Source organism: Aedes albopictus, chromosome 3 (assembly GCF_035046485.1).
Source record: "Aedes albopictus strain Foshan chromosome 3, AalbF5, whole genome shotgun sequence".
NCBI classification, from domain to species: domain Eukaryota; kingdom Metazoa; phylum Arthropoda; class Insecta; order Diptera; family Culicidae; genus Aedes; species Aedes albopictus.
Window position 1 is genome coordinate 273512748 of NC_085138.1, and position 9545 is coordinate 273522292.

A 9545-nucleotide genomic window follows, 5' to 3' on the forward strand; every position below is an offset into this window, starting at 1 on the left:
CCCCACATTTTCTACTACACAGTACATGAAAAGCCACCCAGAAGAGCATTCTATATGCAAAAACTACACAAACGATAGACGGTAGACACTAGTGAGTTTTTATCAATGTTTATATGTTAAATGTTCAATGTTAAATGTTCAATGTTAAATGTTAAATGATAAATGTTAAAATACATGTTTTCAGCGACCCTTGAAAAAGGCCAAATCCCTAGGCCGAAACGTCGGGAATGTAGATAAAAATCGTTCTTGAATCAAAGACTGAGAAAGCCATCTCCCTTTTCCATCAAGTTCCCAGTCGTAAAATCCCATACTAAATCAATCATGGCTGATTTACAACCCAGCTTTTTCATGTATATTAACAACACGTACGATCACAGCACTGCACGATTGTTTAAAGAGTTTGCGTCGCTCAACACCAAACATAGCAACGCGCTAGTACGGAAAAACTTCCTCCTACAATGTCGTCGCCGAGGAGTTTTTCCAGCACACATAATCAACTCGCTAAAATGTGTCTATCCAATTCTCGAAGAACGTAGCCCCTACACCAACAAGCTACAGCGCATTGTAGAGCGTTTCAAAAAATCTCTGCTGAATGTTGAAATAAAACATACATTCTACAAGATCAAACATCTCCAGCGCAGCAGAGATAGCATCAAATCAGAGATCACCACCCACTCCCCGGTGGAGCTCTATGCAAGGTTTTTCACCACTCAAGAGCAATCGCATGAACGAAACATCCGTCAAAACGAACGCAAAACAAACGCTAAGCTTCAACGACTAATAGCACGCACATCTGAGCAGTGGGACCCAACTCCCACCCACAACGAAAAATCCATACTGAATGCTACCAAATATCAAAGATTTTTAAGTACAAGATGCCCAACTCTAGCTTTTCCCATACTATTGATTGGCGAACAGAACCATCCAACAAGAGCGCCTACTTGCGGCGAGAAGTCGAACTATTTCAACAAGGAAAATCGAAGTAGCATTGGTTTTTCACTTCATCGTAAACGTCATTCGAGAAAGTGGCGGTTCGTTGATTGTTGCAGTCCATATCTACCAATCTCGAAACCTCACCATTCAATAGAACAAAATTCGTATCGGAATGTGATCGAACCCAAACTGTACTGATCCGCGAATGGACGCCCTTGAAATTGACCGGCCGGAGAGAAATAGCAACACAACTGGAACAGGATGACACATCGTAAGTTCGCATCTAGAATATTCTTACTCTTTGTTGAAATGGGTGAGTTTGGATTAAATCTTTTTTTATTAGGACAAATAGAAAGGACGGAAGCGCATTGAAATGGTATTTAGTCACGAATTGGTGAAGCAGCCAGTTCTTTCCAACTCTGACGAGCTGAATTCGACTTGAAACTCGACCACTGAGGAGGAGACCCAACGCAGCAGGAAAAGGCGATGCCAATGTTTCCGTTTACAATTCGGATCATGCTGCCAACTAAAATCAGTACCTACACTAAAATCAAATGAGTACACCCTCTCTTGACTAGGCTTTCCCTCAGAAGAGCAATAAACAACACGACCGAAGGAATAAGAGATCGACAACCCACCGGATCATGAAGATGTGCTGTGCGTTCTCGACTAGGCCTCACATTGCTTCAATAATCATTATGTAAATGTATTTTGGTTTGCGCGAAATAAAATGCAGAACGGAATTTGATTTTATACTCTTTTGCTTTAGAAATCCCGTAGAAATTAAGCATCAAAATACAGTAAGGACCCGATTTTGTCAGCCCCATTTTGTGACAAACTTTTTGCTCTCATTATCTTACGGTCCAACTTCTACCAATTCATTCATGATTATCATCAAACTACAGCTTAAATGCAGAAGATGCAGGGATAAAAAGTTTGAAAAACTATTCAGGTTTTTGGGGAGAGCAAAAAATGTGTTCTGAAAAGGGGCTGACAAAATCGGGTCATTAACGTAATATGTACAATTAAAAAAGCGAAATTTCTTCCAGAATATGAAATTTCAACCCAAGTACATTCACGGTGTGTCTGGTAGAAGAAATTTATTACAAAAAAATAAGCATCGCTAATTTTTACGTTACATGAAAGTTGACGCTACTAGCTTTCATTCAAGCCCAACATCGAAATATTCCATCGGGGGAACTTTTTCATACAAAAATTGGGTATGTTTGTTAAGTAGAAATAGGGATTAATTTGGAACCGTTCATTTTGTATGGGGGAAAACAGTATTCTGGAAAAATTGTTCGAGATCCCTCGGTGGATTTTTTTGAGGGACCGTGCAAATGAAAGCTGAAAGCCTCTATTTTTGAATAGCGAAAAATTTGACGATGCCCATTTTTTTGTTATAAACCTTTCCCATACACACGCCGTGCATTATATTATGAGTAATGGGCGATTATGGACAAGATTATGGATAAACCGTAGCCTTATTGGGGTAAACTGTCTTTGGAGTGTTAGATTTTTGCACGGGATGAGATCCGGAAAGATTCCGGAATTCATGTAACATCCATCGCAAGGGCACCTGAACGACTGTCTGTTCGCGCTACACCTGCCAAATCTGGAGAAGGGCTGTTACGGACTTCGATTGGGATACTTAAGAAACAATTGTGAGTTTCCCCAATGTTCGACACTTGTGAGCCGCAAAGGAGAATAGCGCGTTTAGAACTGGCCCCATGCACAATCTGAACTTATGGAAATATTCCTTCTAAAAACCCAGCCAAGAGAGAGTGAACCATAAATCGTTTCTCACTTCAAGATTCGTATACATTGTAACGTGAAGTGTACACTAGGAAGGTAACAGTGGACCACGAAACTTAAAACTGACCAACCTACTAAAAGTAGCCAACTGTCACAATCCTCAGCCTTTCTGCTGTTAATAATGACTCCGTTTATGCGCCAACAGTTCTGAAGGAACTGTTACGAAGTCACACGTTCTGTTGCCCGGTTAGCTGTCTCAGGGCAGGTAAGGCGGACGCGATCCAAACTCATATACCAAAGTAGATAAACAATGCTGAACTCAACCAAACCTCAATTATGGCGAAAACATACGAAACCGTAACCCAAGCTGAACTTACCAAATTGAGCTTCGCTCACATTAAGTCATATTTGCTCACTGACTGAATCAAAATAATATTTATGCATGTTTAACAATGGTTTGTATTCATGTAATCATTTGGATTTTGTTTGGATGTTTTTTAGAGTGTGTACGAGAACAAGAAAAAGGTCTAACCTGTGTTATGCTGACGACATGATGATCTGGCGACGCGACAATCCTTGCCGCACGGAGTGCAGTCGGTAGGCGTGGCGATCCGATGAAGAGGAACGGCAGGCGGTTGGAAGAACTACCCCCAGCGTGGCCGTGCCAGTGGCGGGTGTCCGCGCCGGAACGCAGACTTAGCTTGTGTGCCGCGGTTGCGAGTTCGGAATCGTCCAACACCGCCGAGGGAATTGTTTCTCCAGTTGCACTTTGCTTGCGGTTACAGGCTTGGTTGCAGATCTCAGGCTTGGAAGGAATGCTTGACAGATGGAAGCGAGTTGGTTCAGCGAGGATGCTCGACTCCAAGTCGAGCTGAACGATGACAACCGTTCGGGCTGGTCCACTAGCTCAGAGCGCGGTACTATGCACCCCTACGGACCACCGCCGACCGGTGAGCTCGGTCAACGACGAAAGATGCTTGGTCGATGCGAACGGTTGCGTCCACTTACTCAGGGCAGTTAGCGTGGTGCCCCTACGGACTGATGAACATGCACAGACAATCTTAGTGTAGACGGATGCCACTAACTCAGGATCGTGACTCGGGATCCTTACGGCGAACGTGGTCGGTGAGCACGACCGGCACAGCAGCGCGATGGCTGCCGTCTTCGTCTGACACTTGATTGGGTCCAATAGCTCGGAGATGGTGACGCTTACCTCCTACGGACACTGACGAGGTTGGGCAGCGCGGGTTAGAACCACGCGGCGCGAGGCGCGACAGGCGCTCTAAACCCACCTCGGATACTTCCAACTCCTTAAACGCCCAAAATCTGGAACTACACAAAAAAAACCTTCGTTCGAAGGTTTGACCTTCGCACGAATTGGACACACACCAGTTTCGCTTAACTTATTTGTCGTCAGCATGTTTCATTAACTTTTCATACCTGTTCTCAACACTTGTATCTCCTCACACTTTACTTTGCCAAACTTGGCTATGATTGCTTATTTGGAGCAGTTCTAATTAGGAAATATTATAGAATTAGCGTTATGATAAACATTTTGGTATAACTTTCCACATCACTCACTTTGCAAGTTGGTATTCTTCTTCTCCCTTGTCTGGGTTCACAGAACCCTTTACAACAGCCTTTTACACAACTTTTTCTTCTACTGAACTACTCTGCTCGAAAGCCAATTTGGAAAGAACTAAGGTTCAAAGATCGGAGTATTACAAAACCTCCTTTTGCGGACCGAATTCTAAAGGTCCAATTCAATATTGTTTGCCAAACTTGTGATAAGTGAGATGGATATATTTGCACCCTCATTTCATCGGGTATTCGTTGCGCGATAATGCACTTGGCGCGACACGACGGAACGCAACGTCTGATGTCGCGCGACAAAATCAGTTGGCTTCTTTTTGTAGCGCGATCATTTATTGTTACATTACCCCTCTGTTACGGGAAAGAAAATTTTAATTAAATTTATTGAGCAAATAAATTTAATTAAAATTTTCGGATAGGATTTTAAGGGAATTATGGGAAACTCATAGAGATTCCTTAGGAATTTAAAGTAATACTGAATATTTTTCACTAGTTCATTCTCTACGACAAATTAATTCATATCATTTTTACCAATTTCACTACTACATTTGCAGGCGGCATTCAATCTGACTCACCTTCCGATGCAACAGTCGACGATTCTTTTGTTTCGCTTATGTACGACACCTTACAGCTACAAATCACTACTACTCTTTCGATGCTTTTTGATGCTTCGACACTACTGAATCTTGTTTTTTTTTACGGCAATATGGCGGATCAAAAATAATTTTCTCTTACACTAATTTTCTTCTCAAAATTTTCTTTTCTTTATTTACACTAAATATGGACTCCAGAATTTACTGGTAAATTATCGGTTATTTTTTTCTCTTCATTTAACGATTAACGAACGAACTAATTGTACTTCAACAACTGCGGTTGAAAATTGTTTTCTTTTTCTCACTTAGCCAACTCTACTCACTTCCTACTTGTCGGAAAAATCTTCTGGTTCTAAACGCGACGGAACTGAACTATTTGAACCCCAACTATGATTGGGAAAAGTTATGATTTACGCGAAACGCGACGACACTAAAAAAACCCGAAAATCTTCGATCACATTCTTTTTACGGAACTGTACCGCGACGAAACTAAAAGGAACCTCTAGAGCTCTAACACGCGCGATCCGCACCGGACCAGAGCCTAGATGAAACTCAGCCGAAATCACAATCGACTGTCGGATCGTTCATCTGACTGAATTACCTAAACATTCATTCAGGTGGTTCACCCAAAATAGGGTTCTCAACCATTTTGCTCATACTAATTCCGCACGCGCAATCTATCATTTTACAATACAACAGACTTGCTAACTGGAAAATAATTTCTCAAACGGTTTTTCTTTGAGATTAATTTATTGTTTTATATCTAAAACGAAATAATTTTTACTCCTCCTTAACAATTGTATATTTTTAAATGTCTCGCGGTTCGGAAAATAACGATTTCACTGTGTTATTGGTGGATGGGTGAAACTGTTTCTGAAGGGTGCACGATTCATTCATTCGTGTTTTGTGTTACCTGATGTGACTGTTTGCTCTGCCGACGGTGAGCTACACGGAGAAAAATGGTTAATCTTTTTAGTATATTATTTAATAATAATTTTTCATTTCACTCTTTTAAACATTGTCATGCATAAAAAAATATACATTGCTTCATTTTTAATATGCAATCCGCTGCATTTGCGGTATATATTGGTTCCCGTGAATACCAAGACCCTGATAGTACTCTTAGGACTTAATAAAATATTTAACTTGACCAGCCATTATTATTTGGAAGTCATAAAGTTATCCGCGCTCATGTTTTTAGTTTGTTCCTCAAGTGTCCTTAGGGAAAACCATGGCGTGTCACAAACCACGATCGCGATTATTCCATTCTCAGTAAGTACATATTGTATATTTTTTGTTACAACGGCTTAAATTGTATGTTTTTTATTATCTACAACAGGTTTGGCACCACCGGAAAGATGTATCCAACCGGTACCTGCTGCAGAAGTAATCCGGACTTAACTGATATTGGCTCCACCGGGAAGATACATCGAACCAGTTCCTGCTGGAAAGATGCTCCAAACTTCACCGAAATCAGCACTACCGGAAAGATCAAATCAGTTCCTGTTGCAGAAATGATCCGACGAAGGATCCGGCTCCGGTGCAGCATCAACGAACCGTAGGAGAGACTTCTGTGCGATATGTTTGATGATCCGGCTAACATAGTGCAGTGTAAGATTTATTGTATTTTATTGTATTTAAGGATGAATTTAATAAAATTATTAGGTAGCGTGTTTTAATCAACTAACTTGTTATACTTTTTTCATTCATCCACATTCATTGCCATTTGAAAAAAAAAAATCAAAAACAAATCCAAATATGCATCGACAAATATGTTTGATATATGCATTCCAATGCAAAACACCAATATATGCATTGACTGAATAACCACAAAAATATGCATTCCAAAGGGTGGGCAGATCGAATATGGTTTTAGTAAATATTTTATGCATTTTAGCATTTTCCAATCTCTCCGTGTACGCGAGAAAAAAAAAAAAAAAGAACGGTTCATGACCAGTTTGCTTTGAGTCGCGTCGGTTGTGTCGGCACGGTTTTTATCGGTGAAATGGAAAATAAAAACAAAATCTAGTGGTGAAACAATTTAAGGTGCATTTTGGGGTTTGTGAAACAATAATCGAATTGGTTGTGGCTGAAACTAAGTGACATTGATTGGAAATTGGGGTCGAAAAAAAAAAAATCGGCAAATTGCGTTTTTCATTTGTGCTGGGTCATAGTGCGTGTGGGTGTATATGTGATTGCCTTTCGGATGGATGCCTACAGTTTGCTGACGACGCGAGGAAACCAGCGAGGGGCATCTCGAGCGACGTGGCTGCCTAACACCTCCATGGAGTCTTTTGTTTGCTGCGCTACAAGAGCGGTTAGTGTTTGTATGTGTGCAGGTGGCTATATACTGCACAGTCATAGCTGATGAGATGCCGTTCACAGAGCTAAATAATACTTTTGTGGAACGGAGAACGGTCCAGAGAATAACAACCAGGTATGAAAATTTACTTTTTCTTCAATTTGGAGACGTGAAATACACCTAAGATTTTCTTAGATGTGGGATCCTTGAGTTCATAACAGCAAGTACCTACTTTCTTATGAACAATTGCTTCAGCGTATTTTGGGGCTAGTTTAGCTGAAAAATCTTTTGCCTTGTCCGAAAGGACGAAGTTTCGTTTTAAAACCGTTTCGCCTTCCTCAAAAGAGATGTTGCGTGTTGATTTGAGATTATAGCTAGTCGAATATCTATCGTAAGCACGTTTTAAGTTGATTCTAACTGCCTCATACAGTTTTTGTAAATCTTGCGGTAGTGTTTGGGGCTGAAAATGTTCTAATGAGGCGTTCGTCTGCCGTATCGCTGAATATTCATTGCCAGAACTAATGTAGTTCTTTCCGAAATTTATGAAGTAAGGTGTATAACCAGTTGACGTGTGGACGCTGTTGCGGATAGCGGAGGCGATATATTGTACCCCTTTATCCCACTCTTTTTGGGTTTTATCGGTGATCGATGCTCTAATTGCCGCTGTTATTACACGGTTTGCCCTTTCTGTGGGATTTGGCGCTGGATGGTAAGCTGCCAGGTTCCAATGTTGGACATTATACCTATTCAAAAATTTCTCAAATTCTTTGGAACGAAATTGCGGTCCGTTATCTGATATTAAGACTGAGGGTACACCGAACAACAAAAATATATTGTTTTCCAAGAATGTTATGGTTTGATTCGTTTTGGCTTCTTTCATTACTTGAACCATAGTGAATTTCGAAAAAAAAATCCGTCACTACTAAGAGCCATGCATTCCCTGATTTTGACCGGGTTAGTGGTCCAACATAGTCAACTGAAATCATTTCCCATGGCCTGTTGCACATTTTCGGTTTCCCACAAGGAGGGTTGGGATGGATATTGTCAATTTTCGACATTTTGCACACCAGACACATCTTGCAGTATCGCATTACGTCTGCGCTTATTCTTGGCCAATAATATTTCTGTGCCACTGTGTGTAAAGTTTTTTCAAATCCTAAATGCGCAGTGTCGTGTGCATTCCTGATAATCGGAGCTCTTTCGGAACATGTTGGGACATATTTCCATCTGAACGTTGGATCATCTGATTGTGCTGCGTTTGTGACAAATTTGTAAATTTTGTCGTCGAGAACTTTAAAATCTTTATATTTGCTCGGGAGTTTCATAATGAGGTCCTTTAATTCCTCGTATGCCTGGTCAGTTAACGTTGTCGAAATTCCGCAAATGGATCTGGACAGAGCATCTGCGCTTATGTTATCCTTACCCTTTGTGTATTTAAAGTCGATATCGTATCCTTGGATCTTCATCGCCCATCTAGCGATGCGAGGGCTTTTGCTGTCTATGGACATAGACTTAAGAAATGTTAAACTCATGGCATCTGTCAATATAGTGAACTTTGTTGCTTCGACGAAATGTCTAAAATGTTCTATAGCCATTAGCATAGCCAAACACTCCCTCTCCGTCGCGCTATAGCGGCGTTGAGTTGAAGAAAGTTTCTTGGAGAAATACGCAATACATTTCCTCTCTCCATCAATTTCCTGCGTCAGAACGGCTCCGACCGCCAAGTCAGAGCTGTCTGTTTCAATCGTGAAAGGCAGTGAAAAATTTGGATTGGCTAGAATCGGGGGAGAAGTCAAGGCCGATTTGAGCATCATCAGCGCCTTGTCTGCTGATTCCGTCCATCTAAATTTTCCGTGACTTTTTTTTAGCAAATCTGATATTGGAGCAACTATTTGGCTATAATTTTTGATGCATCGCTGGTAAAAGCCAGCGAGTCCAAGAAGTCTTCTAATATCTTTGATTGTCTTTGGGGCTGGGTAATTCAATATAGGCTCGATTTTTGAACTATCTGCCGCGATGCCTTCTTCGCTGATTATGTGCCCGAGGTATTTCACGGATTTCTGGCAAAACCGAGACTTTTCAATACTGATAGTAAGGTTTGCAGCCCTTAATCTCTCCGCTACGACTTGCAATAGCTGGAGATGCTCTTCTAAACTGTTCGACGTAATTATGACGTCGTCCAGGTATACAAATACCCTAGGTTGCAAGTCAAATTTTAGGACTTTATTCATAAGCCGACAAAGTGTCGCTCCACTGTTAAGTAACCCGAAAGGCATCGTTTTATATCGAAAAAGGCCTCTATTTGTGCGAAAAGCAGTGTAGTCTCTAGATGCTGGGTCGAGGAGTACCTGATGGTAGGCATCTTTCAG

At 41.1% G+C, this 9545-nt stretch overlaps 2 long non-coding RNA genes across 2 annotated transcripts; one reads left to right on the forward strand and one right to left on the reverse strand.

The window, feature by feature from the left end:
• The first annotated feature begins 312 nt into the window (after window positions 1–312).
• LOC134292106 (uncharacterized) lies at window positions 313–1676 on the forward strand. The gene is made up of 2 exons (XR_009999467.1): window positions 313–1204; window positions 1277–1676. It is a non-coding gene; the product is annotated as an uncharacterized LOC134292106 (long non-coding RNA).
• A 1081-nt stretch (window positions 1677–2757) lies between these two features.
• On the reverse strand, window positions 2758–5801 carry LOC134292107 (uncharacterized). The gene is made up of 3 exons (XR_009999468.1): window positions 4270–5801; window positions 4129–4201; window positions 2758–4054 (listed from the first exon to the last, which is right to left on the reverse strand). It is a non-coding gene; the product is annotated as an uncharacterized LOC134292107 (long non-coding RNA).
• Between the last annotated feature and the right edge of the window lie 3744 nt (window positions 5802–9545).